Consider the following 7,975-nt stretch of genomic DNA (forward strand, 5'->3'; position numbering starts at 1 on the left):
ATCCTACTGAGGCAGAACAACAGGGTCTGGAGGCAGGGAACCTAAGGCTGATTCACGCTGACTTCCTAGAACTAAATCAAAAGGAAAACCCCAACTTTCCACACCCAAGTAACAAAAGGACCAGAGGCTATTCCCTTTGCAACCCCCATCTCCTTGTTCGGCATGGCAGATAAAAATCTGAAAGTACCTCCGATTGGTCCCCTCTGGAAACCAATGAGGCTCGTCACGAGCCAAGTCTTCATTTGCATAGAAATACAATTTTGTAACTTCAGCCCCTGATTGGTCACTTTCCACAACCAATCAGATGTTTGCATAGGGTGTAACTTTGTGACTTCTCTTTAGCCTCTGCTTGGTGCTTGGTCGCTTTCTGCAACCAATCAGACAGATCGTGAGCCCCTACTTCATTTACATAGGGTGTACACCAAGTAACCAATGGGAATCCTCTAGAAGGCACCGAAACCCCAGAAAATTCTGAAACCAGGCCCCTGAGCTGCTTGCTCCGGCCTGCTCCACCCTGTGAAGTGTGCTTTCGTTTTCAATAAATCTCTGCTTTTGTTGCTTGATTGTTTCCTTGCTTTGTTTGTGCATTTAGTCCAATTCTTTATTCAAAGCACCAAGAACCTGGACACCCTCCGCTGGTAACACTAGCACTTTGGGAGGCCAAGATATGGGGATCTCTTGGGCTTGGGAGTTTAAAACCAGCCTGAGCAACATGCCAAAACCTTGTCTCTACAAAAAAAAAAATACAAAAAATAGCCAGGCATGGTGGCATGCACCTGTAGTCCCAGATACTCAGGAGGCTGAGGTGGGAGATTCGCTGGAGCCTAGGAAGTTGAGGCTGCAGTGAGCCCAAACTGTACTAGTGCACTCCAGCCTGGGTGACAGAGTGAGACCCTGTTTCAAAAAAAAAAAAAGGATAATACATTAGACACGTATTTTCCCACAGAAAAGATCAAAATATGAATATATACAAACTATAAGTTTCCCATGTCCTAAGAAATTCTTATTTTATTAAGAAAAATTTTTATACCAAGAAAATCAAGAAACATTTTTTCTAAAAAATAAATATGGAGACATCATCCTTATTTTGAGGATGTACAAAGTTTTCTATTAAATGACCTGATGAAGATCATACTTTTAAAACATTCCTTATATCACTATATACTTAGACATAAATATACAAATGTGTAGAATATATACATACATATATAAATATAGGGGGTATGTGTGTATGTGTGTATAGAAATTATATTTGCAAACATATTTTTCTATACTCATTCTAGTACATTATAAAGAAAATCAACCCAAAATGAATGGAATCCAAATAAAAGTTCCACGAACACAAACAAAATAGAAGATACTCATTTTGAGGAATAAGACACACTCCTCTAATGAAATGGTTATGAAAAAAAGCTTGGACTAAATAGAAATATTAATCAACTCTTTTAGTCAGTAAAAACTTTGCCACAGGAATTCCTGAAATGTTCCCACCTCAATGAGCCTGAATCATGAAATTTAGCCAAAGTATCTTATTTCACATTTTCCACACACAGAGGGAAATCAGTTCCTAGCACTTTCTACAAGTCAAAAGATCCCAAAATGGGCCCATGACCAATATTTCAACGTAGGTAAACTTTAACAATTTAAAGAGAAGAGCTAAAATACACCCTGCATTCTGCAAAACCTAGTGGATTTTCTGAACTCCTTAATGGCATGTCCTAGAATAATGTTCTTAGGAAAATGTTAAAAAAAAAAAAAAAAAAAAAACACTATGCTCCATAAAAACTAATTAGCAGCTCAACCAACAGCTGCAGAGTATTTTTATAGCTGTTACCAATTACTATCTTCTCTTGGGGAAAACATTAATATCAAAAGAACCTGAAATGTGAGGAAATTAGGTGAACCCTACCTAAAAGCTCAGCACCTTTTGCTGTTATGACCTCTTATTTCAGTGGCTGGTCATCTATTAATAATTTCTCTCTTCAGTCTCGTGCATTCAGAAAGAAAGAGTGTGTTCATATAACTAAAAATGAAGGGACACTGCTAGGGGAAGTGTAAATTAAAGAAATTTAACATTTTCATAACAGTGACTCATAAACCTTTCCTACAGAAAACACAAGCGTACAATGATACACTCTCAAGGATGTTCTCTGAAGCACTGTTCTTAATATAGAAAAATGGAAAACAACCCAAATTCCCAACAGAGGGAAATTGTTTAAATAAACCATGTTACAGGGCCAGGTGTGGTGGCTCACGCCTGTAATCCCAGAACTTTGGGAGGCCAAGGCAGGTGGATCACCTGAGGTCAGAAGTTTGAGACCAACCTGGCCAAACCCTGGCTCTCCTAAAAATATACCAAGCATGGTGATGCACACCTGTAGTCCCAGCTACTCAGGAGGCTGAGGGAGGAGAATCACTTGAACCTGGGAGGCAGAGGTTGCAGTCAGCTGACATTGCGCCACTGCACTCCAGCCTGGGTGACAGAGCAAGACTCCATCTCAAAAAAAAAAAACACAAAAAAACTATGTTATACCTATTCAATGCATTACTATACAGCCAGTAAAAAAAAAAAAAAAAAAAAAAAAAAAAGAAAAAAGAAAAAAAAAAGGGAGAATGATCTGCATGTATAGTCATAAAAACATTTTCAAGGTATATTATCAAGTTAAAAATAAAAACCAAGTTGAAAGTTGCATAGGATTACCCTAGTAGTTACAAACAACCATGTTAATAAAAAATGTATTTTTAAATAGAGGAAAAAATGAAGGGAAATATATCTATTTACAGCAGTTTCTCCAGAATATAAGATTACAGTGTACTTTAACTTTTAACATTATATATTTCCATATTGTTTAGAATTTGAATAATATGTATGTAATAAGAAAATTAAGTCTCATTTAAGTTAGTGATATAATTGGAAAGGAAGTAGGAGAAAATCATATTTATAAAGAAAACGATAAACTTAAATGTGTTAACTTTCGATAATAGCCCTAAAATACCATTTGTCTCTACCTCTCTTTTAGAAGGCAATAGTATCCTCACTCTCAGAACTTCAAAATTAAGCAAAACACATAGATACCGGAAAACTCCCCTTAGCATCTCTTCTTAGTAATGTCTTCTGAGAATAAAACTTGAGCCCAAATTCCAGTATTTATCAAAGTCAACTGGGCAAGTATGCCAGCTTCTAAACAGTTGCAGGCAAACCGCACATCTCTATTTCTAAGTAAAAGTAATTACAGAATTAACAACAAAAAGGTACAGATTCTGCAGACTCTAAAACCATTTGAAACATTTTCAAAATTGAAATTTAAGGAATTAGATAAAAATACTTTTGAATCTATAGTCCAGTAACCTGTTCAAACACTGTAAAAACTAGATAGAGGCCAGACGCAGTGGCTCATGCCTGTAACCCCAACACTTTGGGAGGCCGAGGCAGGCGGATCACCGAAAGTCAGAAGTTCGAGACCAGCCTGGCCAACATGGTGAAATCCCATCTCTACTAAAAAAAATACAAAAATTAGCTGGGCATGGTGGTGGGTACCTGTAATATCAGCTACTCAGGAGACTGAGGTAGGAGAATCACTTGAACTGGGAGGCAGAGGTTGCAATGAGCTGAGATCACGCCATTGCACTCCAGCCTGGGCAACAAGAGCGAAACTCCATCTCAAAAAAGTCCCTTATTATCTCTGAGCCTCATCTGCTTTCCTACCATGTAATCTAAATACAATGGCATCTACTACAAAATGGTTAAATCACAAGGCACAAACATGGTACATGAAAGCACTTTGTGAAACATAAAGCACTACAGAACTGTTCGCTTCTGTAATCGTCTTCATTAAGAGATCCCTATAAATGAAGTCCCCGGAGTTTCTTGTCACTATTGAGCACTGTTGCCCTACCTGGGCTAAAAATCAAGGGTTGGAAGTTGCTAAAAATAAGGATGAAGTAGATCTAAATTGTGTTTCAACGGCAGAATCTGATCCAGATCTTCAATGGGCCTATGTATCATCCTAGGAGACAAATGTACACAGAATAAAGATCAAGTGTCTAAACAGATTAAATAAGGCAATTTTGCTTTATATTTGCAGGGAGAAATGAGGTTTCTTATTAAATTTTCTTTATGAAAGTAATACAAGAGGCCAGGTGTGGTGGCTCACACCTGTAATCCCAGCACTTTGGGAGACCAAGGCAGGTGGATTGCTTGAGTGCAGGAGCTCAAGGGCAGCCTGGGCAACATGGTAAACCCTGTCTGTATGAAAAATACAAAAAGTTAACAGAGTGTGGTGGCATGAACCTGTGGTCCCAGCTACTCAGGAGGCTACGGTGGGAGGATTGCTTGAGCCCAGGATATCGAGGCTGCAGGGAGCCGAGACCATGCCACTGAACTCTAGCCTGGGCCAGAGAGAGACCCTAACTTTAAAAAAAAAAAAGAAAGAAAGAAAGAAAGAAATATAATTTCACTCCTCAGAAGCAATTCTTGTTTTTTCTCATTTTACCTCCATATCTCTACACAACATATTTGTACATCTGTTTCTTGTTTGCACTCATTATCTAACAAGTTCCTATTAAAGAAAGAACTTAGCAAAGAAAGTATTTTGACCCAATCTTGGGAGGCAGAGTACAGAACTGTCCAGCAATGCATTACTCTGACTCTGTAAAAATAAAACACTCCTTTTATTTCTAGTCTTCAAGTCCTCCATTAAAAGTTCTACATAAAGTCTCTACATGAGAGCCAAGAAAAAAGGTAGCTGGGCAGTTGGACCTAAATTTTTAGACCACTCTCAATCACTCTCTGAATCCACTTCAGTGATGTCCAGTTTCTCTGACCCTTTCCAGCCACCCCACACAGTTTAATCCTGTTCCTTGTCCTAGAGGACAAATGATAAATAGGACTCTAAACTTAATTTATTTCAAGACAGGCAAGGACATAATTCTATGAGCTCTGCGGAAAGGGATTAACTGAAGCTAAAAAGGTATCAACCTTTAATTATGAGAAAAGTTACCTAAAGCCAACAAGTATGCTGCATTACAGAGTGAATTTGTGGACTAAATCTCCTGTTCGATTTCTGTCCAAAGAAGACCTTTGAAGTTCTCCAAATGTGGACTTCAGCTGTGGTTCACTACATGTGGACAGCTTCGGGGACAGCATCCTGCCTAGTGCCAGGTGTACAAGTGAACTTGAGGTCAGGCAGGTGACCCTGACAAGCAGGCATGGTACATTAAGGAGAGGAAATCTTTCCTCTCATTAATCAACAGGATAAAGGTGATTAACCAGGAATTATTTTTCAATGACCTATATAATTTCATCAGGGCTGCTATGGCTATTAGCAGGGAGCAGCTGACTTCCTAATGAGATGAATCTGATAGCACAGCCCTTCCAGAGAAGCCAAGGGAGCGAGCCCTATCTATAGGGAAGCAACAACTAGTAGGCACTGTTTACTCCTCCTCCTCCTGAGAGCTGTCTCACCTTCTCAATATTTGGCTCTTTCCCTTCAGGAGGGTTTCCCTGTCCCTGGATGGCTGGGGCTGTAGCATCTGCTGAACAGCGGAAGCTGGATCTGCTGTGAACGGGTGGGTCCAGGAGGCTGGGACAGAACTGGGCTAATTCACCAGACCTGCTCATATGATTCCCAAAGTCCCAAGCCAACAAGGTTACCGCCCCCTGCACCAACACCTCGCTCTAACCAGGCCTGAAATAAGACAGCAGGTAGTTCCTCCCATTCCCTAGCAGAAGTGGAGTTAACAAGGGACCTTTGTTGAGCCAGAGGAAACACAAACACACACACACTATCAATAACAACCACGACTTGAAAGGAGTTTCATCAGAGAATTTACGAAATTGAGCAACAGCTACCCAACAAGTAAGTCCTTACACCAGGAAAGGGCTGCAACCCTCAGAGGGGCACCGCCTCTGTCTCCTATGCAAGCAAGGTGATTTACAAGGGAAACCTGAACTGCACATCTCTTTGCCTTTGCCTGTACCTCCCAGAGGACCCAGGGACCTATGAATGGGATGGAGGGCCCTGATGACATCTTCCTTCGTCAAAACAAGCAGGCTCTCTCTATCCGAGGGTCAGTCACCGCGTAACGCCCCGTCCCGGAGCCCGAAACCCTGGGAGTCACCTCCTCCCCCTGGCGCCCCGGCCCGACGCAGCGACCCCGTTTGGAACGTCCCCAGCCTCCCCCCAGCCCAATGCCTGCTCCCCCTGCCCAGCTGGCGGATGCAGAGAAGGGACATTTCGAGTCTCCCTCCTCCTTTAACCCCCTAAAATAAAAGAATCCCTCAAGCGCAAATCTCCGGCCATCACAGCACCTACCTGTCCCCGACCGTGGCTCCTCCTCCCCGAGCAGTGGCGCTCGCTGGACAAGTGTCCTCAGACAGTCCAGAAAGTTTGCGCTGCGGTCCCGGGGACGCCTGCGCTGGACCCCGTGAGGAAAGCGGGGCCGGCTCCTCGCCCCGGGGGCGGCCGCCGCTGGAAAGTCTTGGCCCACGTCCTCTGGGCCCAGCTCAAACTCAAGAGTGCCCGGGAAGAATGTAGGTCGTGAGAAGGTCGGAGCGCAACTTTTCGAGGGTGCGTCAGCCACTGGCTGAGCCGCGTGGGTCATGAGCTCCCCAACGCCTCTCCCTAGTGAGCGCGGGAGGGGCGGGGGCGGAGGCCGGGGCGGTGCAGGGGCCGGGGTGGGGCCCAACCTGCCGGGAGGCCTTGGGGAGGGAGCCCCGGCCCCGCCCCCGCCGCCGCCGGCCCCGCCCCTGCCGCTGGGCCACGCCGCCGCCAGGTGCGCCGGGGACTCAGGCAGCGCCGCGCCGCACGGCCTTCGCCGGTTTCCAAGGTGAAGGAGGAGGAGCCTCTGAGAGAAAGTTTCCACCGAAACTTGAGCTGGGCGCAGTGGAGCACTCGCGCCCTTGGGGGCTAGCGTTTGGCCGGGGCTACACACCCTTTACTCGCGCACGCACACCGCCGTACACAGCACAGTTGTTCACCGTCCCGCCAAAGGCTTGTCTCTCCGGCTCTGCCGAGTGGAAGGAGTCGGACAACGCCGCACGTCACGGGCGTTTCCGATTCCTCGCTTCCCAAAGGTTTGACGGCGGCCACCGGCGCCCCGGCCCAGCTCTGCTTTTCTTTGCTGACTCCTTCCTTGAGGTGTGAATTCTAAAATGCTGACACCGTCCCAAGAGAGCTGAGTGAAGTGAGGCAAACGTTCGCCGGTTGTTCTCCTGACAGACCCCCTGCAGTGGACAGGGGAAATGTGGCCTTGGCCGACGTTAATGAAGTGCCAGGATGGAGGGAGGGGGCCTGCTGATTTGTTCTGTTTTGCTTTTTAAGGGTAACTATAGCGTTACTGGAGTCGTTTGTGGATTTGGGGAGTATGTGGTGCGTGTGTGTGTCACACGTTCACTGGCAACTCCCGCCAACCCCTTCCCAAGAAGTGAAGGCTCTAATGTGGGTAGTTCTACAACAAAGGTGAAACTTCCCCAAATCACGATTCCCCGCAAGATGAGAGAGCAGGTGCAGCATCCATTTCTCCACTACCACGCTTGAGATGGTGGCTTTGGGCACTGCCGGATGCCCCGACATCCTTCCCAGAGCCCAGTTTTCCCACCCGGGCCTGGCCCTGCGCGGCCGCCTGCCTTTGCATCAGAGACCACAGCTGTGCCATTGCCAAGCTGGGCAGCGCCACCTCGCTTCCCCATTTCTCCGTCTCCCACGCCTCTTGCATGCCTGGGTGGCGAAGTGAAGGTTCTGCTTTCAGGACTTTAAATCCCGGAGGAGGAATGAGAAACTTGGTTAATGGGTCTCTTGGCATGTTCATAGCCCTGCGGTTGAAGTGGCTGAAACCTGCGGTGAGCCTCAGTCCAAGCAGCTGGGGCCACACCAGTTTGCAAAGGCGGATGTGGCAGTTTTCCACCGCAGCAGCAGCCTGCTGGCGCCTCATGAGATTCTACGTTGGAGGAAGTATCTTCTTCCCTTCATTCTCG

The 7,975-nt window shown here is 45.4% G+C and overlaps 1 protein-coding gene across 1 annotated transcript in view; it reads right to left on the minus strand.

The window, feature by feature from the left end:
• The window catches only part of FHIP1A (FHF complex subunit HOOK interacting protein 1A), a 263,721-nt gene extending 257,285 nt beyond the window's left edge, over positions 1-6,436 (minus strand). The window contains exon 1 of the mRNA XM_050791560.1: positions 6,315-6,436. The gene's annotated coding sequence lies outside the window, so the exon portion shown is untranslated. The remainder of the gene's footprint in view (positions 1-6,314) is intronic.
• Positions 6,437-7,975: the final 1,539 nt, after the last annotated feature.

Source organism: Macaca thibetana, chromosome 5 (assembly GCF_024542745.1).
Source record: "Macaca thibetana thibetana isolate TM-01 chromosome 5, ASM2454274v1, whole genome shotgun sequence".
Taxonomy (NCBI): domain Eukaryota; kingdom Metazoa; phylum Chordata; class Mammalia; order Primates; family Cercopithecidae; genus Macaca; species Macaca thibetana.